Source organism: Cervus canadensis, chromosome 12 (assembly GCF_019320065.1).
Source record: "Cervus canadensis isolate Bull #8, Minnesota chromosome 12, ASM1932006v1, whole genome shotgun sequence".
In the NCBI taxonomy this organism is placed as follows: Eukaryota; Metazoa; Chordata; class Mammalia; order Artiodactyla; family Cervidae; genus Cervus; species Cervus canadensis.
In genome coordinates this window covers 42,221,993-42,247,480 of record NC_057397.1, presented here as the reverse complement: position 1 = coordinate 42,247,480, position 25,488 = coordinate 42,221,993, and the positions used below count along the sequence as shown (strand labels likewise).

Below are 25,488 nucleotides of genomic sequence, written 5' to 3'. Positions count from 1 at the left end.
GCTTTTCCCCGGCTGCCTTTCTTGTAGAGCCGCAATTCCCTCGGAGCCGGAGACACGCACCAGGGGCTCGGAGCGCCGCACTCCGGGGCGGGCGGCTGCTGCAGCGCTCGGGACCACGCGGACCCGTGTAGCTTTCGTCGTCGCCGCAGCCGCCAGGAGGTGCGCCCCGGCGATTGCCGGGCTCCGGGCACCGCGGAGCCAGGCGGCTGGTGCAGAACGGCAGCGCCTCGCCCCGCACCCGCCGCCGCCGCAGCCGGGTCAGTGCGGGGCCAGCGGGGCTCTGCGCAGCCGGAGAGCTGTCCCCCTTGAAGGCTCCCTGTCGCCTGCATTCCAGTAAGTTGACTGTAGTTTATAAAGTTGGAGGGTGGCGCCGCGGGAAGGAGAGGTTCGTTTTTATTATCTTCACGTCGTGGGAAGCACCTTTTGTTAGCGGGGCTCCAGCTTGGGGAGTTGAGAAAGCGAAGCCGCGGACAGGGCACGCCGGGAGAGGCAGTCCCGGGCGGGCTGGCTCCAGTCTCTGCTGAACGTGCCAGTTGGAAATGTGCTGTGAGAGGACAGGTGCTCCGAGGGCATTTCGCCTGCTGCTGATTGCTCATTCCGAGCTCCTTGACTGTATATGTGTTGTATGTGTGTGTGCGCGCGCGCGCACAGGAGGTAGGGGGGTCTTGTCACCTCCGTCCCAGGTCCTCAGGGAAGTGACTCCAGTAATATTCCTGGATGCGCTAGGTCTTCAGGGATGGAGGCTATATCATTCTTTCTCTGGCCTCCAGGCTTCCCGCGCATCCCACTTTCCCTCTAGGCAGAAGTTCCCAACGTTTCCCTAATTAGAGCCCAATCCTTTAGGGGAAAACAACTTAATATGTCAACCTACAGTTTTGTGCTATAGGGCAAATAAAATGAGAAATCCGCTCAGTGTTGTGTGATTCCATTTATGTAAAGAATGTGAGCAAATCTCAAAGCAGTCGTGTTCAGATGATGACACTTGGGTTTCACCCTGACTGTCCTGCACCTCTTATGTAAGCCTCCCTGCCGGATAAGTCTGTCTGCAGTGGCTGCAGCTGTGGTTCTCCATTCCATTTGTTTAAGGTCCAGCTTGAACGTATTTAATGAAAATGCTGACATGATATAGCGCCCTGCAGTCTGAAACAGAGTGCACTCTTCAGATGAGTGTCTTCTCCTAATAGGGTGCATGCGAGGAAAAACCCAGTATATTTTTCAAGGCAGCTCCAGGAATTAGACACATAAATCATGTTTTAAAATAGCATGCATTGTGCAGGGAGCTTGCAGAGGACACCTTTGAATACAACCCCTTTGTTTTAGAAAAGTGGAAATTGTTCATGCCAGACAATTGTTGAGTCTGAAAGTTAAGTGTACTGTTAGGCTTAATTATCTTAATAAACAAAGAGCATGATTTATAGGTAGCTGCCCTGTCCTACTTTGATGGATAGAATTCCAGAATTCTTTAACCTTTCTCTCTCATCTGTTCCCCCAGAGATTCCTCTTAAGCAGAGAAATAGATTATCATCATTGATGTTTAATATTTGAGTTGATTAAATTTGTAAAAGGATAGTTTGAAATACCATACAGTACTGCAATGACTGTGAAGACATGAATATTAGAGATAAGGAGAATATTCAGATTTTTTTGGTATGGAAGTCATTAGTTTAGTAAAACAAATAACATTCAGACTGCCCCAATTTATCTTCTTTTGATTTGGACAAAACTCAGGATTGTGGTTTAATGTGAGATTTCTTTAGGTGCTCCTTAGAAAAAGAAGCACATTTATTTATAGTATTCTGGCACATGGAACAAGATGAACTAGTTGTAGGCATCTCATTTAAAAGGCATCTCATTTAAAATCATAGTATTTTAAGGAATTCTAAGAAAATACACAAAATGTTATTTCAGAAGTTGATAAGTTATTCAACACATTGTAGTTGGTGAGAACATCCATTGCTTATCTCAAGATATACATCCAAGTATAGAAGCTGGAACAGATTGACCTCCGTATAGGCTGTCACATCAAGGTTGGGAGGACAGACTATGGCGACGTGCTGCTGACTCAGGTACCGTCTGTCTGAGCCTGGGCGTGTTACCTGAACTCTGCGCCTCAGTGTATTTGTCTGTAAGATGGGGATTACAGTACCCGCCTCCCTGGATTGTAATGATGATTAAATGAGTTCATAGATGTAAAGCTGTTAAAACAGTGTCCGACTTATTAAACTGGGTAAAAGTATGATTGTTACTAAAGGAAGTGCTTCTGTGGGTACTCTTGACATTGAGTGATTGAACGACTGCCGACAGAGGTTAACAGAAGCTGTTCGCATGTATCACAGGATACAGGGTATAAGCGTTTATTGAACACCTCCTGGTAATGTAGACACCAGCTGGTATTTGACCTATCGTCTCTTTCGATTCCTTTTCAAGGTGGTGGCTTCATCTCCACTTTGGAGAAGAGGAAACTGGAACTCAGCAAGATCAAACCATAGAAATCGCATTTGGGCTTTTAACCCATGTCTGTCTCTTTCAAACCCTATCCTTTTTGGCCCTGCTGCCTCAACTTCCAGAATGCTTTTTTCTTCTCTTCTCCTCAAATCTGCATAATAACATAATAAAATAGGTGCTGTTCTTATCTTTCACTTACAGATGAGGAAATTTACATTTAGCTGTGAAGTATGCAGAGTGCTTAACTCACAACATAGTTCTCCTTGACTGGGAGCTGTTATTATTCTCATAATTATTGTTAAAAGGCCTGTCTACCTTAGCACAGGATAGAGACACCAGCAGGTGAAATGGGTTTTATGCTTTGGTTTGAAGTGGATTCCATTGCTTTTTCCTTTCCTGCTCATATATTCAGAGAATTGAGAGAAAGAGAGTGGTGTGTGACGGTTCCTGCTGGAGGCCGCCCCTCCCGGGTTTGTCTGCTGCCAGCAGATGAAGCTGCGGGATCCGCACGGCCTAGCGAACCACCGCAAGCAGGTCATTCATCTGCAATTGGCGTCATCTGTGAGCATGAGTTCAGTCCTGGATGGAGAGTACCCCTGGGGCAGAGAGAGAGAGAGAGTGTACACTTTGCTGCATATTGTACTGTTTGTTCAGAAATGGCAATAATTTATATTTCATGTTAAATAAGCATGCTTCCTCTGGGCCTTAATACAGTGTGGTCGGAAGCAGTTTCAGGGGTCATGTGTGAGCTGTCCAGTCAGCCTTCCGTATCCATAGGTTCCACATCTGTAGATTCAACTGACCAAGTGTTGAAAATATATTTTTAAAATTCCAGAAAGTTCCAAGAGGCAAAACTTGAACTTACTTTGCTCCAGCAGCTATTTATATAGCATTTACATATTTAATGTTAACATGGCATTTAAACATTATATTAAGTGTTATAAGAGCTCTAGAGATGAAGTGTGTGAGAGAATGTACTTTAAGGTTATATGCAGATATAATGCTATTTTATATAAAGAACTTGAGCATCCACTGATTTTGGTATCCTCGAGGGTTCTAGAACCAATTGCCCATGGACTGGTGGACTGCACTTCATTAAAACTCTGGTCCACAGCCTGTTGAGCATCTTACTTGACTTCCAGAAGTTGAGAATGATTGAAAAGGTACTTTTTTTCCTGTGGCTTCCTTAGAGTATCATCCAGATCTACATAGTTTTCTGGCCCTTGGTAAATATTAACTCATTTTCTAGATATTAAAATGTAATTGCTATCAAGGGCACATAGGCCACAGGCAGTTTACAGACTTATTTAATATTTAATTAAACCTGGTATCCTGCCACTGAAAGGTGCTTCAAGACAGATATTCTGCCTTGGCTTTTTTAAATAAAAAATTCTCTGTACAGCATGGTGATTAAGGTTAATAATACTGTATTGCCTATTTGAAGGTTGCTAAGAGTATATTTTAAAAGTTCTCATATGAGATTATTTTTAACTATGTGTGGTGATGGATGTTAACTAGACTCATCTCGACCATTTTGCAATATATACAAATGTTGATTCATTATGTTGTATGCCTGAAATTAACATGATTTTGCATGTTAATTATATCTCAATTAAAAAATTTAAAAGTCCGTGGGTGCAAGGTTCCTGGAGGGTGTCAGAAAGGGTCCTTGCCATCAGCTGAGGCTTTCTTCATCTCTCTGAAATACTTTCTTTTCTTCAGTTTTAGCCCTCCTGCCAGAGCACAAATATTCCCTTTACTCTTTTAAGTGCTTTTACATTTCAAATGTTCCTCTGCTCTGGGTGATTTGATAGTAAAAGTCTTCGTCAGTCACTTCTGTGACTCAACTTGGGGCCAGAAGTTACTTTCAACTAATTCTTTAGAATTTGCATAGTGTTATTTCTTGTTAACTGTTTGTTGGCTTATCTGTGACCATCTCTGTTTCCAGACAACTTTCTTCCAACATCCAGCTGTCAGAAGATATAAGTACCAGAAATGCAGGCTAATTATGGTATGAATAAAATGAATGAAGACCATTTACTCTTCCCCAGTCATCTCTCCTGTTTTGAATTATCTTCCCTGTAGGCTTGGGGAGTTGGGGGCTGATTGTACTTCTAAAGCTCTTGCCTCAGACATCTGGGAGAAACACGTGGAAGGTGATAGCAGTCCTCCAAACAAGCAGTGCATGTGCAACACGGTAGAGACAGCCCCTCAAGGCTGGGATGCTGCTGAATTTGAGGGTGGGGGTGATTGTGGGGACAGACAGCTCCATGATTTGTCTGCCACATCCTTACTGGATGGAACAAATAACTAACACAGAACCCTTCATGTGTGCTGGCTGCCCTGCTAGGAACTACATACTCGATTTACGTGAATCCCCACAGTGACCTTATGTGGTTACTTTGTTATCGTTTTTTTTGCAGAAGCAGAAAGATCAGAGCACTTGTCTAAGAGCACATTAGTGAGTTTCTGGCCCAGGAGTGGAGTCCAGGAGTCTATGAGGCCTAGTGTTCTACTGTGTAATTTGGGAGCCTTCATTATCATCCAGCTTTGTTGCATAGATGTCTTGTGTTGTGCTTCTCGAAATAATCCTATTCAGTCTCACTCCATCCCCATAGTGACCCTGGGATAGAACTGAAGGGATGGTTGAAGGTCTGTGCCCACAATCTTCTAGATCTTTGTGGAGGAGGAGTTTAAAGCTTAGTTCACTCAATGATCTCAGAAAAGAGACCCATATGTTAGCATTGTGAAATAGGAAGCATATAGCCATCCACTGATAACGGGATGCAGTGAAGAAGCTTGCAAACTTTATCTGTGTTTGATGTCACGGAGTTGCGTCATTCTCATTCAAAAAAGAACAATCTGAGATTTTCTCAGGTGATTTCTAAAAAAGTGAATCAAAATTGATTTAATCAGCAGTGAACATTACTGTAGTGATGTCATGTATCACAGTGAGACTATGGTTTTTAAGTAAATGAACATGTGTGTCTCACAAGTAAGGTACAAACATGTTGTCTCAGAAAATGAACATTGTGTCACATCTTCTGTGTCTGCATCCTAGTCTCTCTAACTGCACTCGAAGTACAGAGGGAAAGGGCTGAATTTAAAACCAATGTCTAATATTTTCAAAACCCTTTACTGTGAGTGGCACCTCCTCTATTTTCTCACGATTTCACACTGGAGCCAATATTTGTTGCAGAGTGTCTGTAATTTTCAGTGACCCTTTTGTAAGGAGCACTTTATTCCCCAAATAAAACAATTTTAAAAATCAATTAAAAAATTAAAAATCCCTTAAAAAGCTCTTCATATCCCTTGGGTTTTGAGTTATTATATTTGTTGTTGTCATTGTTATAATATTTGGTATGTTAATGTCTAACCTACTCCCCCTTCTTGGTTTTATAGGACTGTATAATTTCCAAGTCTGTGAGTGATTAAAAATTTAAGAAAAGTTCAATTTTCTCAGTGTGGGTTTTATGGTAGAGAACAGGGAAACTTGGCCTGTTTCGGGTGCATGCGTGCTAAACTACAGAGCACTTGAAACCCTATGAACCTCATGGAGTAGGCAAGTTTTTTTTTTTAAGTGTTTTATTTGACCAACAGTAGCTTTGTGCTTTGTTTTAATTTCATGGGACCCAGTCCCTGTATCATGTGTTCTAGTGTTCATTTGTAAGTGATCAACTTCAGTTGATTTTCTAAAAGGACCAAAAGCTGTGACTAGTCAACACTGCTACATCTGTCATTTCGGTCTTAAGGGAGCTCCAGGGTTGCATGTGGAAGCTCTCCTGTGAATTTGTTCCCTAAGGAATAAAGGGCATTCAGATGGGTTGTTAAGGTTCAGGTCTCGAGGTATTTGTGACTCAGTCATTGCTGTTAATGTTGCTTCCACTCACTCTGGCCTTTCACCCTGACCCATACTCATTTTTTCCATCACCCCTGTGTGGTTGAACTTGCTGAAGCTTTTGGGAGACTTTAATGTTGAAGCAGTGCATGTTATAGATCACAGGCAATAAAACCATACAAGACAATTAAAAAAAAAAAACTGTAAAAGAGCCAATCTGTAACATGGCCACACAGGGGAACACCACGACTTCTGTATTCAACACTTGGGAATTGCAGCCAGAGTGGCTTTATGGTATTTTCCGTGACCCCTTCTAAAAAGAGCTGTGAGCCTCTCATTCACACATAATCAGCCGCTAGCAGCTTGGCAGTGTTTGAGTCAAACTTAATTGGACTGGTTTTTACTCATTTATGCATTCACCAGATAAATATTGATATACAAGGCATAGTGTTAGATAATGAAACCTCAGACGTAAGAGGATTCCTTTCACGTCTCTCAAAACTCTCCGTCTTGGGAGGGGAAATGATGCTTAACTCCAGTTTTAACCAGTGCATAAAAGATGCTGGGCTCTGTTAGGGGTACCTGACTCCAAAGAGATGACTTACCCCTAGGGAATAGGGCAGGGTCTGAGTCTGAAAGAGTGAGTTGGAAGGGACCGGGCAGCTGAGGATAGGAGTGGGATGGCAAAAATCTTTCTGAGGAGAGAGACCAGGGAGAAGGGTGCAGTGAAGGCATGGAAGAGTGTGGTGTGTCTGTGAGACAGCTGGTTTTTCCCTGCGGCAGGTGCACGTGAGGGGCAGTAGGTGGGGCTGGAAATGGAGAGTGGAGGCTGGAGCCACTTTGGAAAGGGTCTTGTAGGGCGTATTGGGTCCAGATGAATTTGAGCATTTCAGGCCGTTCTTTTACAGGGATCAGTCTGGTGTGTTGTAGAGAATGGATGGGATGTGAGGATGGCTGTGTGGAAAAGAGCAGTTGTGTGCAAAAGCTGTTGAATCCTAGTATGGATTTAAGGTCTGAACTTGGACTGATGGGGAGGTGGGGGAGGGACAGAGAAGGAGAAGAGAAGCAGGAAGGGATGGTGACTTTAGGGATGACTCCCAGAGCTCTGGCTTGGATGACTGAAAGGACAGAGTTGTTCTTGATAGTGAATACAAAAGTCATGATAGTGAATACAAAGAATGATGTTGTTTGTAGGGAGAGAGAATGCGTTCAGGTGTGGATTTGTGTAATGATACAGGGAACCAGGGCAACATTCAGGGCTTGGGATTCTATTCACAGTTGCACAGGCTTGTGGTTCTGGAATTTAAGACAGAGGCTGAGCTGGAGATACAGGTTTGCAAGTCTTCTGTGTATTTGGAGTTGTTGTTGAGGTTGTAATCTGACTGAGAAGGTGCATTGTTGTCATTGTTCAGTTGCTCAGTCGTATTTGACTCTTTGCAACCCCATGGACTGCAGCACGCCAAGCTTCCCTGTCCTTCAGTATCTCCCAGAGCTTGCTCAAACTCACGTCCATTGAGTCAGTGATGCCATCCAACCATCTCATCCTCCGTCGTTCCCTTCTCCTCCTGCCTTCAGTCTTTCCCAGCATCAGGGTCTTTTCTAATGAGTCAGCTCTTCACATCAGGTGGCCAAAGTATTGGAGCTTCAGCTTCAGCATCAGTCCTTCCAATGAATATTTAGGATGGATTTCCTTTAGGATTGACTGACTTGATCTCCTTGCAGTCCAAGGGACTCTTAAGAGTCTTCTCCAACACCACAGTTCAAAAGCATCAATTCTTCAAAGTTCAGCCGTCTTTATGGTCCAACTCTCACATCCATACATGACTACTTTAAAAACCATAGCTTTGACTAGACGGACCTTTGTCAGCAAAGTAGTCTCTGCTTTTTAATACACTGTCTAGGTTTGTCATAGCTTTTCCAAGGAACCGGAAGGCCAAGGTGGCAGGCAGAGGGAAAGGAGATGGGGGAATAGTATGATTAAGTGAGGGAAGTTATCGACAAGTGCTTGGACACAAAGTGGCAGAAGCCAGAGGCAAAGTGGAATGAGGTGCTTGATGGAATGGGAGCCAAGTGACAAAAGGAGGGAAGTACCAAGCAAAGGCAGAGAGCAGAGGAACAGTCTGACTGTTAACGCGCTTGTAACCACACACAGGACAGTGACTATGTCTCATATAGCTTTCAAGGCTTGTGAAGAAGTATTAAGAATCTACTGTGTGGAAAAGGGACAGGGAGTGGGGTCAAGGAAAGAAATAAATAAAATCATGAATAAAGCACAATCCTTGATCTCAAGCTGCTTATAGCATAGAAGTGTCATTTCTTGTTTTCCCTTTTCACTCATTTTTCTCCTTCATTGACAGCAGGACACGGGCACTTGGGAAAGTGGGAAGAATGAAAGAATTACTTTCTTGGCACAAAATTCTTGGTTTTCATAACAGGCACATCTTGTTGTGCCCATGAATGAGCACGCCGAAAGGGACAGTGATGATGACCCATTATTTGGTGGTTTACAAAAATAAGCTTTTCTCATGGCTGCAGCATCTTTGGAGGGTTGAACCTTTGAACCAATCTTGCTAGAGTTATTAATGAGCCTTTTGGCTCACTGGATTATTTGAGATATATTAGGTACAGTTTCCTGTAATTTTCACTTGTCTTATAAGAGACAGGCAACATTAAGTCATAGACAAGCTGCTGTATTGGGGGGATGATGAAAATAATTACCATGTGTTTTAGTTAAAATCATGCATATCAGTCCTTGCTCCTTTCATTTTGACCTAAAGATGGAATTATTCCCATTTCAGAGATGAGGGAACTGAGGTGACTGTGTGGAGATAACATAGCTAGTTAATGGTAGAGCTCCTAGGACCCCAAATAAAGCATTCTGACTTCAAATTCTGGCTTCTTGCCATTCCATTATGTTGCCTGTGTCTTCATGACTAGCTACTAAAGAAAAATTAGGGGGTAGCTACTTAAAAAAAAAATTTAAGAGTGTTTTTTTTATCATTAGTCTGCTCAAAGCACCAGTAGTGGAAGCTATATTGACTGCAGTCTTTATATTTGATGAACCACAGATTCTTTATGCAAATGTATGCAATCAAGTCCGACTGGGGGAAAGCTTTTTTTAGAGACAAACATCTTTTTCTTTCAGTATCTTAAAAATCTTTTAAAAAGCATCTAAGTTTAAAAAGAAAAGCATTCAACATTTTAAACTGTAAAATTGTTGTAGTTAAACTTGCTCTCTGGTATAACGGAAATTTGTTTTTCAATTGTTACAATGGCCTTTGTAGGTGAGAAGTGTGTGTGTGTGTGGTATGATTTAGTCAAATTAAGTTTAAACTATTGGTTTTCCTTTTATAATATCATTCCTGAATTCTCCAAATGCATTAAGTGATGTAGCTTGCTTTATCTTGCCAAAGCAGCTATCATGTTCCCCTTTTAATGCCAAAGCATTAAAACATTTGTCTTTTTCTTAAGCAGTGTAAAATTATGCAGGATAAATCGAAAGGGCTTATTTTAGTTTTACAACTTGTATTTTAGCTTCAGATATTCTGAAATTTACCTAATTTTGCTACTGGTAAGGCAGATATTAACTATTAGTATATAGAAATGTTTAGAATCATGAAATGTTCATGGAGTCTTACAGCTGTTTGAAAAGTTTATGATGCTACATTTATTTCATAAAAAATATCTGTGGGCCTTACTAAATAGCAGTTTTCAGATGAAAGCAATTTCTAGCAAGTAGCAAAATGCTGGTACTAGTGCTTATCTTTAAATCTCAATTTCAAGCTTCATGGTGCCAATTTTACATTTTAGCTTTAGTGGAAAAAGATTGAATCCAAAAGCGTTTATGCATTTGTGGCACTTGGTGGGTTGATCTTTTATTATTAGTGCTGATTTCTTAAAATCACCATACACTTATAAATTTTTTTAAAGTTTTATAAAAATGTTAGGCAACTATATTAGTTCTAGTAATTATCACTATACATGGTGTTGTTATAGTAGACTTAGTCCATTGCAGTTGAGAAATTACAATATAGGCATATGAGAATTTAAATAATAATATCAAATAACATTGTATTTTATGTGTGATTTTAGTGCATTTTATAATAATATGTGAGGAAATTCAAACGAGGTAAAATGAAACTTAGTTTGGCCATTTCATGCCTCATGTGTCCCAGTTTCATCCAAATGCAAATATGATAATCCAGGGCACAGAGGTAGTATCCTGTAGAGGTGATTTGCCAATACTGTGTTTATTACTCACCACCAAGATGAGTAATTAAGCTGCATTCCCACTAATCTTTCCATAAGTATGTATTTTAATACTATGTACTAGGAGTTTTCATTTTCTGAAGAGAGTAATTAAATTTTCCTTACCTCGTTTTTCTTCCTGTTGAATTTTATTCTGACATTTTTTTTATGTTAGTGTCTACTTGACATAATAGAACATGTCTAAATTAGTAATCTAATTTGAATGCCATAGTTATGTATACAGTCACAGCTTGTTTGAATAGAGGGCTTTTTGTGTATTGTGTATGCTCTTTCTCTTAGCAGATTGAGGAATTATATGCTTAATGTTTCAGAATCCTAAACCTACTTATGTTTGCCAATAGACATGCAGAGATACAAATATTTTTACAAACATAATCTTAAAAGATATGCTTCCTTTTCAGATATTAGGAATTGACAGGTAAACTGTCTGCTATAACCTTTTCTCATACGCGATAGACTGCTAAATCCAGAAGTGGCTGAAACCAACGATGTCATTTGTAGGGCCTAAATTGTTAGTGTTGAGGTTAGGAGTGTATTTCTCTGTTTTCCTAAATAAAAAATAATGCTTTGCAGTAAAGTATTATGAATCTTGATAACAAAACACAGTCAAGTAATATAAGATAACTTTTTCTTTGCTGTGCTATATTATAGTCATTTTGCCCAAAATATACATCTTAAGCTTCTAACATCAGCATGAAATTCCCAATATCTCCAAAGTAAGAGTCGAAACTGACATGTTCAGGGACTCATTTAAAGCATACAATATGCATAACAGCTTTTCAGATCTTATGCCAGGGTGTATGGAAGAGGATTGCTAAACACTGTGGTGGTTGAGAAAAAAGAAAATGCCAAAGGATCAAACTTGCACTTAATGGTTTTTGCCACCACAGTTCTTAACCTTTCCAACTGGTTGAGTGGTTTACTAATAGCAGCTGGTCAGGACCTGCATTATTGTAGATCTTTTCTTTTAATAAATATTCAATAGCATTTTCAAAATTGTTCCCCTAGCCACAGTTCATAATAAACAGCCCAGTGCTGGCAAAGAGCATGCTGCTTTTATACTGTTTTATAGCCATAGGCCATTTGACATTTGGACCCTTCTCATATGGATTTTTCTAGCTCCACATATCCTGAAAACTGTCAGCCTTGGATCAGAACAAGCCTTTTGCATCTTCACAGTTATAAGGAAATTAAAAAGAACTTTTCTTCTCCCCATAAAATGCCAAGGCCCGTGGTCAGAGAATTATCATTTGCTAGTCACATGCATTTTCCTTTTGATGTTCTCACTGGCTTTAGGAAGTGATAACATGAAAAGCACTGCTGAAACGTGAACACAACAGTTTGATTTGATCTTCATTATACTCTTTCTGTTTAAAGCTGTGGTTCTCAAGGAAGGGTGACTTTGCCACCCAGAGGACATTTTGGTTGTCACAGCTGTTGGGTGAGGGTGGGGGTTGGGGGGCCAGGAGGGGGATGCTGGGCCTACTGCTGGCATCTAATAAACAAGTAGAAGCCACGGATGCTATTATACATCCCACCGTGAACGAAACAGCCTTCCTCCACAGGGAAGAATTATCGGGGCCAATATGTCAACAGTGCTGTGGTTGGGAAACCCTGGTCTAGAAAGTAGGGAATGTCTTTCTAATTTGCTTTATATTGTTCAAGCAAATGGAAGTGTGTTCAGTGGTTCTGATGAAGAGATCCTTCCATTCAATAAACTCATATATTGAACACCTGCTAGGTCCTGAAAATGTGGGGAAGACCATGACATCGTCCTCAGGAGTTTCCGCCGTCTTTGCAGGATGAGTGGTAAACAAAATACTACCGTTTGATGTGATGTACGGTAGTTAGAAGAGGTACACATGGCATGTTAAACTTGAAATAATTTTGATTTCATTTGCTACATGTGGGGGAATATCTAGAAGAACTCATCTCCTCTGTCTGGATGTAAAATTAGTCATTTGGGAGCAAAATTTCTCCTTTTCCCTTAACGATCAGGAATGGATCTCATTCACTGCATCCTTCTTCCCCTGTTTGAACTGGTGTTAATTTAAAACATCAGGACAAAAGAGGAGGTGTGGACATAAACAGTGTTACTTCCAACATTTAGGGTTAGTTTTTCCACTTCTTCATTGAGGTATAATTTCCATGACATAAAACTCTCCCATTTTAAGTGTACAATTCATAGATTTGTAGAAAACTGAAAGTTACGGGACTTCCATCACAGTTTAGTTTTAGGGCTTTTCCATCACCCCAGAAACATCCCTTGCGCCCCTTTGTGTTCATTCTGCATTCTCACTGCCAGTCCCAGGCAAGAGCTAATCTTTATGTCTTTTTTCTCTTTTCTGTCTCACTTTCTGTCTCCATTTGCTAAGAGGCAAATCTATGGACATGTTATTTGGAATATTAATTTTTGAAATTTATTTTTTTAATGTGTTTTCTTTTGGTTGTGCCAGGTCTCTGTTGCGGCACGCAGGCTTCAGTAGTTGTAGCACACAGGCTTAATTGGTCCACGGCTTTTGGGATCTTCCTGGACCAGGGATCAAACCCATGTCCCCTGCATTGGCAGGTGGATTCCTATCCACTGCACCACCAGGCATGCCCTGGAATATTAATTTTTTGCATAAAATTTTAAAAGAATTAAAAATTCTTACAAACATTAAAACATAGTTTGATAGCTTCTTTTTGAAAATCAGCATCGTGTTTCTGCTTTTCATACTGCCTGCATAATACACCTGCTGTAGCACAGACTGGCTATGCTCGGTGTCAGAACTCCCAGACTGATACAGTGAAAAAGGTGACAGAGGAAAAGATGAGCGCGTGTGTTTAAGACAGCATGTTTGAAATCGTACATGGTATGCCTGTTTCTTAGCTTTGCTCTGTTTAGTTCCCTGTAAATGTGTCTACTAAAATAATATTGTAGAAATCATTAAAAAACTGAGGTCTGGTAAACCCTTGCATGATGTGGGAAAACAATGCAAGGCTTACATCTGGAGAACTCACCTGTCTGGGGAGTTGTATGCAGGTCAGCAGTTCTTTAGCCCAACACTCTGGGGCCAAATGTCTTTTAGAATCCATCCAGCTTTCAGAGAGGGAATGCAGTTTGCATCCTGTAGGTTAGGTAATACTCCCGTGGCATACGGGAGACACAGTCATTTCTCCAGCAAAGTAGATGAATATTCTCATTTAGTTGGACAGAAAAAGACTTGTCAGCTCAGGTCAGGGTTTGGAACAAATTCATTTGGTAGCAAAATAACAAAGACACTCTGTTTTCACAAAATTTTGCATTTTAAAATTGTGGCTAAAGGTTTATGAACCTGTCCAGGATATTACATTCAAAAATAATTGTCCCATCCTCCTTCAGCCCCGCCCCCAACATCTCCTCTGCCACATACGTGCTTCATACAGCTTAGCCATGGGTATACTTGTCTTTCTTTCACATCATTAACTTCCCATCAGACTTGACAAAATGCCAGATTAGCTGTTCAGTTTCGGTGAATGAGGGCCAGGTATGGATGTGTTATGGCCAGCCAGACCCACATTCTCTTATGTCTGTGGTTTCACCTCCCTGCTTTAGGCCTGGATTATAGCCATGTTCATCTAGCCCATCCCCCCTCCACCCCCCCCCCCCCCCCCGCCCCCGGCCCAGGGCCCCAGATGATGAAGATAGCTTTTAAGGGTCAGGAAAGATGGCCTTGAAGAAAATCGAAAGGTAACAATGGTAGACATCATTGCAGTAGCCCCAGACTCATGCTTGGTAACCTTCACGCCTGTCACAAAATTGTGGGCTGTGGGACTGAACAGCTAAAGGAAAAGAGAAAAGTCAGTTCTCTTGAAGTAAAGATATTTAGAATTTAAGAAAGATAGACATGAAGAAAATGACATAAGGGTCTTTACTGGGATCACAACTTAGAAGGAGAACACTCATCAAGGCAAGATATTTCAGACTTATTCCAGAATGCTTAAAATCCTGCATAATCATCTTATATATTTGCCTAATGGCATTTAGCAAACCTTGTTAGTCTTTTAATCATAAATTTCACATCTCTGTTAATTTCCAGATTCCAGTGGTGAAATTGTAGCTGAGATGGCAGTGGGTTTCAGCTGGCCTTCTCCTAGGGAGCTGTAGAATGAGCACTGAGTATTTTGATCAACATGTACACTTGCTTTTGTGGCATGTGAGCAAGCATGCCCTTACCGTGGTGTTACTTAGAATTGTACTCTAGGCTGTGGGACCCATTTATAAACAAGGGAATCCATTTCTGCAAATGAGAAAAAAAGAGGAGAGTTTAGTGTTGGATTAGCATCAGAGAAAAACTGCACATTTATAGAAACATCCAAGAATTTTGCTTTTCTAAGACTCAAAACATCATCAAGGCAGTACTAAGTTCTTAAAGAGCAATGTAAGCCAAAGTTAGTGGGCACTTGCACACATGCTGTGATTTGCTGCCTCTTTTTTTTTTTTTTTTCCTTTTACAGTTCTTAATTACTTCAAGGGTGACACCAAAATTTCTGTCTAAAGGGGAACCGTCCGTGTGTACAGCTGTTGAGTCATCACTGTTTGGCAGTCAAAGTGCACGCCCCGCCTTTTCTAGCATAGACTTCTTTCTGGGGCATCTTAGTTGACACCTCCTTCTCCAGCTTCAGCCAACACTTTCCTCACAGGTTTTACAACCTCTTCCCAAGATTCGTTTTCTCTCTTATCTCCCAGCTTTAAATAGCTCCTCTCGTCCTGTCTTGGTTTTGCCAGGACAAGTTTGTCTTCTCGTGCCAAGCGTCTTCCTTTCTTGAGTTTTCAAACATTGCTTGTTGTTACCACACTTCCTGTTGTCAAAGGGCTGACAGCGCACAAGGGCCCCACCTTGTTACCACTGCACCTTCTTCCTCGTTTAAATATGCCCCCCACCTTCTTTGTGCTGTGAGGATGCTGCCCCCTACTGCTGGAGTGGACCCTCTGATCCCTCTCGTGTGTCTCTCTCCCTCTCTCCAGCTGCTTTTAGAGCCGTGGTTCTCCACACTGGCTGCAAAAAGCATCGCCTGGGGAATTCGCCTGCAGTGTTGGAGACCTGGTTCGATCCCTGGGTTGGGAAGATCCCCTGGAGGAGGGAATGGCAACCCACTCCAGAATTCTTGCCTGGAGAATCTCCATGGACAGAGGAGTCCACGGGGTCACAGAGAATCGGACACAACTGAGTGACTGAGCACCTGGAGAGGTTTAACACTTGGTGATGTCCAGGGCTCCCTCTAGTAGTTGTGAGTCCTGATTACCATACTGTGGTGGGGGGGAGTGCCAGGGGGAGGGCGCAGCTTTGCCAGGCTGGTGCTGGAAAGCTCCCCCAAGTGATGTAGCCATCAATGAGAACCACCTGTGTAGAGGGGCAGCACCTGTGTATTGTTATTGGTAACAAGCCATCGAATCACTAGAAGGACCAGCAGGGAAGTCTGGTTGCCAAGGGGGAGGAGTTGGGGGGAAATGGAGGGAGAAGTTGGGGTGAGCAGTTATAGGCTTTTATATTTAGAATGGGTGAACAACAAGGTCCTACTGTATAGCACAGGGAACAATGTTCAGTATCCTGTGATAAATCATAATGGAAAAGAGTATTTAAAAAGGATGTGTGTGTATGTGTGTGTGTGTGTATGTACATACTGGAGAAGGCAATGGCAACCCACTCCAGTATTCTTGCCTGGAGAATCCTATGGGCAGAGGAGCCTGATGGGCTATAATCCATGGGGTTGCAAAGACTCGGACATGACTAAAGCAACTTAGCGTGCACAAATACATATATATGTGTGTGTGTGTGTGTGTGTGTAACTAAATCACTTTGATGTATAGTAAAAATTAAGAAATTAACACAGCATTGTAAATCAACTATACTTCAGTTTGAAAACTAATGCTTTTTGAAAAAGGGCAGGAAGAGACGAAACAATAGCAACATCCCCCAGTTTATGTTGAGTTTCAGCTCAGGGGTGCGGGTGTCTATACGGGGCAGCTGCACACGCCCAGCTGGTGTGACCACTTCCCCCCCTTGAACCGTGTTCCCATGAGTAAATCCCGGGTGGCCCCGTAGCCTCAGCGGGACAGAAACCATTTGGGGCGAAGCCTGTGCTTATCTCATGTGGCTGGCACCCAGGGGCCTGATTTTCCTTTCAGAACTTTCGCTTCCAGCCTTGCAACCAACCGTTTTCCTTTTTTCTCTGTGTAACTCTGTAAACCGAAGCTGGGCGCCCTCCCCCCTCATCTGCCACCAGTTCACTTGCAACTCACTCCCCACGACGACACACACAGGAGAACCAATTAAAGTTCCCAAGTGGAGACTTTCACTTTGCCTTTCCTTTACGAGAAAGGTGGGCGGCAGGGTCTTTGCTGGAAAACTATTGTAGAGAATGTAATTTTTCTGAATTAGTGGGAGAGGGGAAGCTAGTACTAAAATGGAGCTGTCATCTATTCATAGTTTGCTTTTATTCTTAATGCACCTATGGGTCTCGGAAATCTTTCCTTACACATTAATGAGTCCCAGAGTCAGACAGAAATGCATTCGAATAGGCTTCTTTATAAAGGTCTCTTTATCCAGCCTCTTCTGTAGACGTGCTGTGGTCAGAATGCATGTCCATTTTCTGAGAGCAGCACACAGGACCCTTTGGACAGGCTCCATTGTCCCGCAGTGTCTAAAGGAGCTGAGAACAGTTACAACAGGAGTGGGCCTACCATACCCTCTGGACCCTACTGCTTCCCCTTGTTAAGGGATATTTTGTTCCAAAGACGGTGACAATACTTTTATTTGTGTTGGCAAGTAGAAAGTTGTAAGTGAGGTGATTTTGGCATTAATGATGCACAGCTAACTGTTTTAAGGGCGTCTCATGTGAAATTTTTGGAAAATTCAGCTGTGCAAAGAAAGAAAAGAAAAGGAATATTTCACTTTATGAGCTACTGTAAAGATATAGGAACGACTTAAATGCCAGCTTTCTTTAACAGGATCAGTTTCCAGAAATTGTATTTCTGTAACACTTTCCCCTGAGCACAGATATCGTGTAATTCAAACTTTGTCCCACAGTTGTTGGCTTGCATGGAAAAATGCACTTCTTCTGCCTCCTGCATACAGAGTGAGAGCCTTGCCAAGGCTGGCACTGCAGGCCAATGATTAATTAACGTGTTCATCCATTCAGTATGCATTTATTGAGTTCTTTCTGTGTTCTGCACACCATGATGGAGCAACAAACAAGCTCTACCTACTCTGACTTTCTCGTGGGAGGAGATAGTCACATAAACAAGAGAATATCAGCAGGTACTAGGTTCTAGGAAAGTAAAACATGTTAATGTTACTGGGAGTGACTGGGCAGTTAGGGAGGGCACCCTGGAGGAGGTGACATTTAGGCCTACATGTGACCAAAACAGGCAAGGCTGACTTGAATTCAGAGACCAGCCTGGCCAGAGCAGACTCAGGCAGTCGGAGAAGGGCAGAGAGCAGCCTGACCAGGTTTGTATTTTAGAAAGATCACTTCAGAGCAGGACACAAGGGGAACCTGAACCAGAACAGGGATTCTAGCGCCTCAGGCTGGAGTCCGGATCTGGAACCAGGGGACCTGCTGGGAGCAGAACGGGCAGCCTGCTGACTTGATGCTAGACTGCTGATCTTGGGCTCTTCCTCTGCCCTCTGTCCTGACTCACAGCACCTCGTGGCCTTTTGACATCACCAGCCTCCATCCACTTGTTAAAATGCTTGTTCAGAGTGCTGACTTCCAGACCCCAACCTGGTCTAGTGACAGAGAGTGGGACCCAAGACTTCATTAAGCCTCCGGTGTCTGATGTGTGGAGTCCATGGACCTGGTTTTGGAGAAATACTATGTCTAAGGGCTCTGCTTCCTCGGCTATCCCATGTAATTCTTACAACAGCTCTGTAAAAGGAATGTATGCTCCCTGGGTTACAGATTGGGAAACAGACTCGATGTGATTAAGCCTCTGGCCCAAGGTCACACTGCTCATGCATGTTGTGACTGGCAAAGTAGGCTGCCCCTTATTTGTAGCCATTGCTGCCTGCGTGAAGATGGGAAAACAGCTCTGCAAAATTTCAGAAATCTTTTGCGGGTTAATCCATCTCATGAATGAACATGGTCCTTCTTGCAAATCCAGTACATCCCATCTTGGGACAGAACCAGAAATGTCCATTTTTGCTGGCTTTTCTGGAGGAAAAGTTTAATGTTCTTTCTTAAAGATAGAATTTTAAGTCCTGGAATTGGGAGGGGGGTGTATATTACAAAGGAGAGATTTGATCTCCATTGGTCTTTTTCTTTTTGCCTTTTTTTTTTTTCCCCATAAAAGAAGCCAAGAGGTTTAAGGAGTAGCATTTTTTTTTTAATCACCATAAACCTAGAAACCCAACCATCATGCCTCACAGAAAATTATCGTGCTTTCAGTTGCCATGAATCATTTATTTCTTAAGTGGCTCTTGAACCAAGAGTTGTGCAAATGATGTTGACGAGCTGGAGGAGGTTGCTGTGTGGAAAGCACACTGATAATTAGAAATCTTGTGTAAAAGCTGGCTTGAAAACACATTGATGTCAATGACCCACCTGCCTCCATTCGAGAGTGTGAGGGAGGTTCCAGCTTTATTTTCTTCTGGTGATGGGATATTGGATATATTTATCTGGATATTTAACTTCATAATAAAGTTTGGGTGGGCCTGACTTTAGGGACTTAGCATGCATGCATGCACTGGAAAAGGAAATGGCAGCCCACTCCAGTGTTCTTGCCTGGAGAATCCCAGGGACAGAGGAGCCTGGTGGGCTGCCGTCTGTGGGGTTGCACAGGGTTGGACACACCTGACGTGACTTAGCAGCAGCAGCAGACTTTGGGGAAGGAAGGCATCCTGTATTATTAGTCTGTTAGGGCTCCCATCACAGAGTACTGCAGACTGGATGGCTTGAACAACAGAAATGTGTATCCTCACAGCTCTTGAGGCTGGAAGACCAATGTGCCAGCAGAGCTGGTTTCCTCTGAGGAGTCTTCTTGGCTCCCTGCCTCTTCACGTCATTGTCCCTCTGGCACATGGATCCCTGATATCTGTGTGTCCTCTCCTCTTCATATAAGGACACTCTTCAGATTAGATTAGGCCCCACTCTAGTGACCTGATTTTTAACTTAATTGCCTCTTCAAAGGCCATATAACTCCAAATACAGTCATGCTCTGGGCCACTGGGAGTTAGGACTTTAACATAGGAATTTTGGGGAAGTATCACTCAGCTCCTAGCACACCTTTGCCCCTGGGGAATATGTAGAGATGAAGAGCATGAACAAAGCAAGAAAAAATTCTCTCAGAGCAGGGTGCCCGCCCCCACACCCTGCGCTGCCACACCCCCTCTGTTGGGTGCCCTGGTCAGGCAGGCCAAGCGGGGGACCAGCATCCTCTAGGTTGTTGGCCTCCACCCCAGTTGTGAATGGCCTGCCTCAGGCATGAACCCAGTTTGAATGAGCTTCCAGGAAGATTAAGGGGCTCTGTCTTCCTTGAAGCCTGACTGTTGGGTCCTGCAGAATTGCCAGGGGAAAGGCAGGCCCTTCCAGACCCCAGCATGATAGTCACAGGTTTTCCCAGTGTGGCATTTTGTTGCTTATTGTTGGGGATCAGCCTCATTTCCATCATTAGTGCTGGGACGTGGGCTTAGGGCCACGTCTGGAGGTCTGACATACAAGACAAGCAATTGTATTGTGAAAGCAAAATGTCCCCTACACCCCTACCTGCCAGCATGTGTCTGTAAGGAAAAGAGGAACTTCAGCCACAGTCCTGAAATAAAAAGCAAAGCAAAGGTTTAACTGCAGTTTAAAGAACGTCGATTTATGAAGCAGGAAGAGACTTCGACTTTTTAATTGCAGTGAAAGCATTTTGTGTTGATTATGTAGAGTGGCTGTAAAGTCTGGAAATAGACATATATGTCCTAGAACATATTGTGTATTGTAAAGTAATATAGTAGTATTACTTCCCAGGTGACTCAGTGGTAAAGAATCTGCCTGCCAGAGCAGGAGATGCAGATTCAATCCCTGGCTTGGAAAGATCCCCTGGAGGAGGAAATGGTAACCCACCCCAGTATTATTGCTGGAAAATACCATGGACAGAGCAGCCTGGCGGGCTACAAAGAGTTGGACATGGCTGAGCGTACCTGTACACGAAATAATATTAATATACCGTATGTTATGTGTGTTCACCAATTCTTAGACTTTATGACCACCTTCGAGTTAAAATTAATTATGCTAGGTTATTACCCCCAAACGCTAGCTGCACCCTTGATTCCTGGCTTTGCTAGTGAAGGTAAGATGACTTACCTGGGCAGGCTCGGGTCAGATACCTACTTCTGTTTTTGTACAGCTAGTTTTGATGGTGCCAAAAAGATTGCATATTATTAGCATATTATTTTCTTCATTTTATAGTTTTTTTGTTCAGTATATATCTTGGAGGCTTCAGTCATTAAACATTAGTTGAAAACCAAGTGTTTTTCAAGCACATTCATGTGTATCATTCAGTTCAGTTCAGTTCAATCACTCAGTCGTGTCCGACTCTTCGCCACCCCATGAATCACCAACTCCCAGAGTTTACTCAAACTCATGCCCATCGAGTCGGTGATGCCACCCAGCCATCTCATCCTCTGTCTTCCCCTTCTCCTCCTGCCTCCAACCACTCCCAGCCTCAGGGTCTTTTCCAACGAGTCAACTCTTCGCATGAGGTGGCCAAAGTATTGGAGTTTCAGCTTCAGCATCAGTCCTTCCAATGAACACCCAGGACTGATCTCCTTCAGGATGGACTGGTTGGATCTCCTTGCAGTCCAAGGGACTCTCAAGAGTCTTCTCCAACACCACAGTTCAAAAGCATCAATTCTTCGGCGCTCAGCTTTCTTCACAGTCCAACTCTCACATCCATACATGACCACTGGAAAAACCATAGCCTTCATTAAGGCCTCACAATTCCCACTCTGTAGGAGAGGAGATCAAGTTGAAGTGGTAGCATGACTCACCTGTGTCATGAATTGAAGAGCTCTATGCTTAGTCACTCAGTCATGTCTGACTCTTCTTGATCCCATGAACTGTAGCCCACAAGGCTCCTCTGGTCCATGGGATTTTTCAGCTAAGAATACCAGAGTGGATTGCCATTTCCTCCTCCAGGGGATCTTCCTGACTCAGGGATCAAACCAGAGTCTTCTGCATTGGCAGGTGAATTCTTTACCACTGAGCCACCTCGGAAGCTCTCTCTTGGATTTAAGGGAGATTTGATGAAAGTTGTGTTCTATGCTTTACTCCCTCTGTTTCCCTGTGATTTCTCTATTGGAGCTCAACACCACAAGAAATTGACACTATTTTTGAGATCACTTAGGGATTAAAGAATGAATTGTTGGATCAGATTACACATCCTTCTAATTTAGGTAAAATGGTATACAATACCATTGACTTGACAAATAATTTTCTTGGTTGTTTCTTCTGTATTATCTTGGCAAACACATGCTGTTAAATAGTGAACTTAATTTACAAAGCAGTTATCAGATCAGTTTACTGACAAGGGATAAAATTTTGGACCGAGCTAATATTATTGAATCTCTGCAGATACATCAACATTTGATGATGAGTTGATTGACATTTCAAAACCTCTTTGCTCTCAGATAGGGCTTCCCTGGTAGCTCAGATGGTAAAGAATCTGCCTGCAATGCTAGAGGCCTTGGTTTGATCCCTGGGCCGGGAAGATCCCCTGGAGAAGGAAATGGCTACCCTCTCCCAGTATTCTTGCCTGGAGAATTCTATGGACAGAAAAGCCTGGTGGACTACAGTCCATGGGGTCCCAAAGAGTCGGACATGACTGAGTGACTAACATTTGCTCTGAGAGGCAATGGATTTGTCATATTTGACAAAGGTGAAATCATATTCAGAATAAATGTTTTCTCTGAAGCCTCATTGTAGAAAGTAATGTCATTTTAATATTCATAAATGGATTTATCTTTATTCAGACAGATGTCCAAACTAATATTGTCAGGGTCTTTTGGTTTACCCCATGATCTTGGATACAACTACTGTGGTAAATACAACTCATTGTTAAAATTGGCCACTCACTGTTGAAGTGACCCTAGTGTTTATCAGTTATTTTTATGAATAGTTTATTCATATATGTATATTCTTTTTTTAATTGTAAAATAACTGCTTTAGGATGTCCTGTTAGTTTGTGCATACAGCAAAGTGAATCAGCAATACATATACATATATTGCCTCATATATGTGTATTCTTAACCAGACCATAGAGGAAAAGAATTGTGGTTTTAGTGCTTCTTTTGGAGTTCCTCTTGGTGCCTGACACAACATGAGTATTTGCTGTATGATATTCTAACTGAATGTGTTCAAATACCCAGCTGATCGGTCTGCTCCCATTGGCTATCCTCTGCCACATTTGATCTCTTCCTGTAGTCTTTCCATCACCCATTCAGTAGACCTGGCAAATAAAACAGGAAGTCCCTCTGATGCCTCTGTATCCTTCACTCTCCATAGTGCCTGGTCACCAAGGTTTATACACTGTGTCTGTTAAATACTGAATCTGCCTTTGAATTTCAAATCCCTCTGCTGTTCTCTTAGAGTCTTACCATCTGGATGACGTATAGCCCAATGTGATTTTTAAGGTTTTCTAACTGGTCTCCATTCGGCCATACTTAGCCAGAACTATGCTATTTTCTACCCTGGTGCTGGGGAGAATTATCTAAGGAGCACAGTTATTCATGCCATTCTTTAAAATTCTTCATTAGTTTTCTAAAAGTGGTCTCCAGCAAAGCACACTAACTCCTTAGCATGGATACAAAGTCTTTAGTGATCTGGCCCCTGATTGTCTATCCAGCCTCATTTGTTACACTTCCCTGTGTGTTCTGTGTTCCAATTATACATCAACTCAAAGTTTCTTAAATTTTGCATAAACTATTCCCTGAATCCTTCAACTGACTTAACTCCTATTTCTCGCTTCAACTGCCCCTTTCTCTGAGCACCTAGCCCTACCCCAGTCGAATCTGGTTTAGATGTCCTTTATTTGCATTCCCATAATGCTTCGTTAGAGTATCCCTTATCAAGAGAAGCTCACACTATATCATAATCGCCTGGTTAGTGGTCTCTCTTTTCCAGTTGGACTATGAGTTCCTTAAAGGTGGACATCACAACATATTAATGTTTATTTCCCCAGTGTCTAGGATTGGGGCTTCCCTGGTGGCTCATCGATAAAGAATCCACCTGCCAATGCAGGACACACAGGTTTGATCCCTGGGTCAGGAAGATCCCCTGGAGAAGAAAATGGCAACTCACTCCAGTATTCTTGCTGGGAGAATACTATGGACAGAGGAGCCTGGCAGGCTATATGGCCCATGGAGTCTGAAAGAGTTGGATATGAATAAGTGTCTGAGCACTAGCACTGAAACTGGTTTATAGTTCAGTTCAGTTGCTCGGTCATGTCTAACTCTTTGTGACCGCATGAACTTCAGCACGCCAGGCTTCCCTGTCCATCACCAACTCCCGGAGCTTGTTCAAACTCATCCCCATTGAGTTGGTGGTATCATCCAACCATCTCGTCTTCTGTCATCCCCTTCTCCTCGGGCCTTCAGTCTCTCCCAGCATCAGGGTCTTTTCCAATGAGTCAGTTCTTTGCATCAGGTGGCCAAAGTATTGGAGTTTCATCTTTAGCATCAGTCCTTTCAATGAATATTCAGGACTGATTTCCTTTAGGATGGACTGGTTGGATCTCCTTGCAGTCCAAGGGACTCTCAAGAGTCCTCTCCAGCACCACAGTTCAAAAACATCAATTCTTCAGCACTCAGCTTTCTTTATAATCCAACTCTCACATCCATACTTGACTGCTGATAAAACCATAGCTTTGACTAGACAGAACTTTGTTGGCAAAGTAATGTCTCTGCTTTTTAATATGTTGTCTAGGTTGGTCATAGCTTTTCTTCCAAGGAGCAAGCGTCTTTTGATTTCATGGCTACAGTCACCATCTGCAGTGATTTTGGAGCCCAAGAAAATAAAGTCTCTCACTATTTCCATTGTTTCCCCATCTATTTGCCATGAAGTGATGGGACCGGATGCCATGATCTTAGTTTTCTGAATGTTTAGTTTTAAGCCAACTTTTTCACAGTCTTTCACTTTCATCAAGAGGCTCTTTAGTTCTTCTTCGATTTCTGCCATAAGGGTGGTGTCATCTGGTGGTGGTGAGACTGGTTTATAGTAACTAATCAAACATTTGCTGGATTGATTCTGAAATGAACTGAAGGTAAAATCACGATGACTGTTAATAAACACTGCCAAATCAGAGTAAGGATCAATACCTGCATTTTTAGAACAATTTGCACTTCATCTACATTTTATGACATTTTACACAATTTGCTGTTATCCTCTTGCTTTTCTTTCAAAGCCTGTGAAACTGATAGAACAAGCAGCATTTTCACTGTGGTGTTGAAAACAGACTTAAGCAGGTCCGTTACTTGCCTGCACTCATCGAAAAGCCAGAGGTGATGCTGACTTGAGATCCAGAGCGACATTTCAGCCAATCCTGAAAACTCCCAACTGGAGAGGAAAATCACTGTTATTCAGGAATTGAAATTTTCACACCTGCATAAATCTTAAAGCTGGACTGATAGGAAATCATTTAGATCCCAAGATCTATTTACCAACGTGTGATCTCAGGCAAGTGACATATTCTATTTCGTTGACTTCATCTAAATAATAGAATTTATCTTAGGATGTTTTGAGAAATAAGAAAACTACTATATACCCAGCATATACCAAGAGCTCCATAAATGCTTAGCTGTGTTTATAGTCTGCCCCAAGGACATGTATTAAGGCACCTGCTGCATATTTGCAGAATGCTGTTGACTGATTGATAAAACAAAGAGGGAGTTCCAGAATTTACCTGGGGACAAGTTCAGAAAGTTGTAGGATAT

General features: G+C 42.3%; 1 protein-coding gene across 2 annotated transcripts in view; it reads left to right on the top strand.

Moving 5' to 3' along the window:
• Nucleotides 1-211: 211 nt before the first annotated feature.
• Nucleotides 212-25,488, top strand: part of PAG1 (phosphoprotein membrane anchor with glycosphingolipid microdomains 1) — a 162,052-nt gene continuing 136,775 nt past the window's right edge. For both annotated transcript variants that reach the window (XM_043483089.1, XM_043483090.1), the window contains exon 1: nt 212-333. The gene's annotated coding sequence lies outside the window, so the exon portion shown is untranslated. The remainder of the gene's footprint in view (nt 334-25,488) is intronic.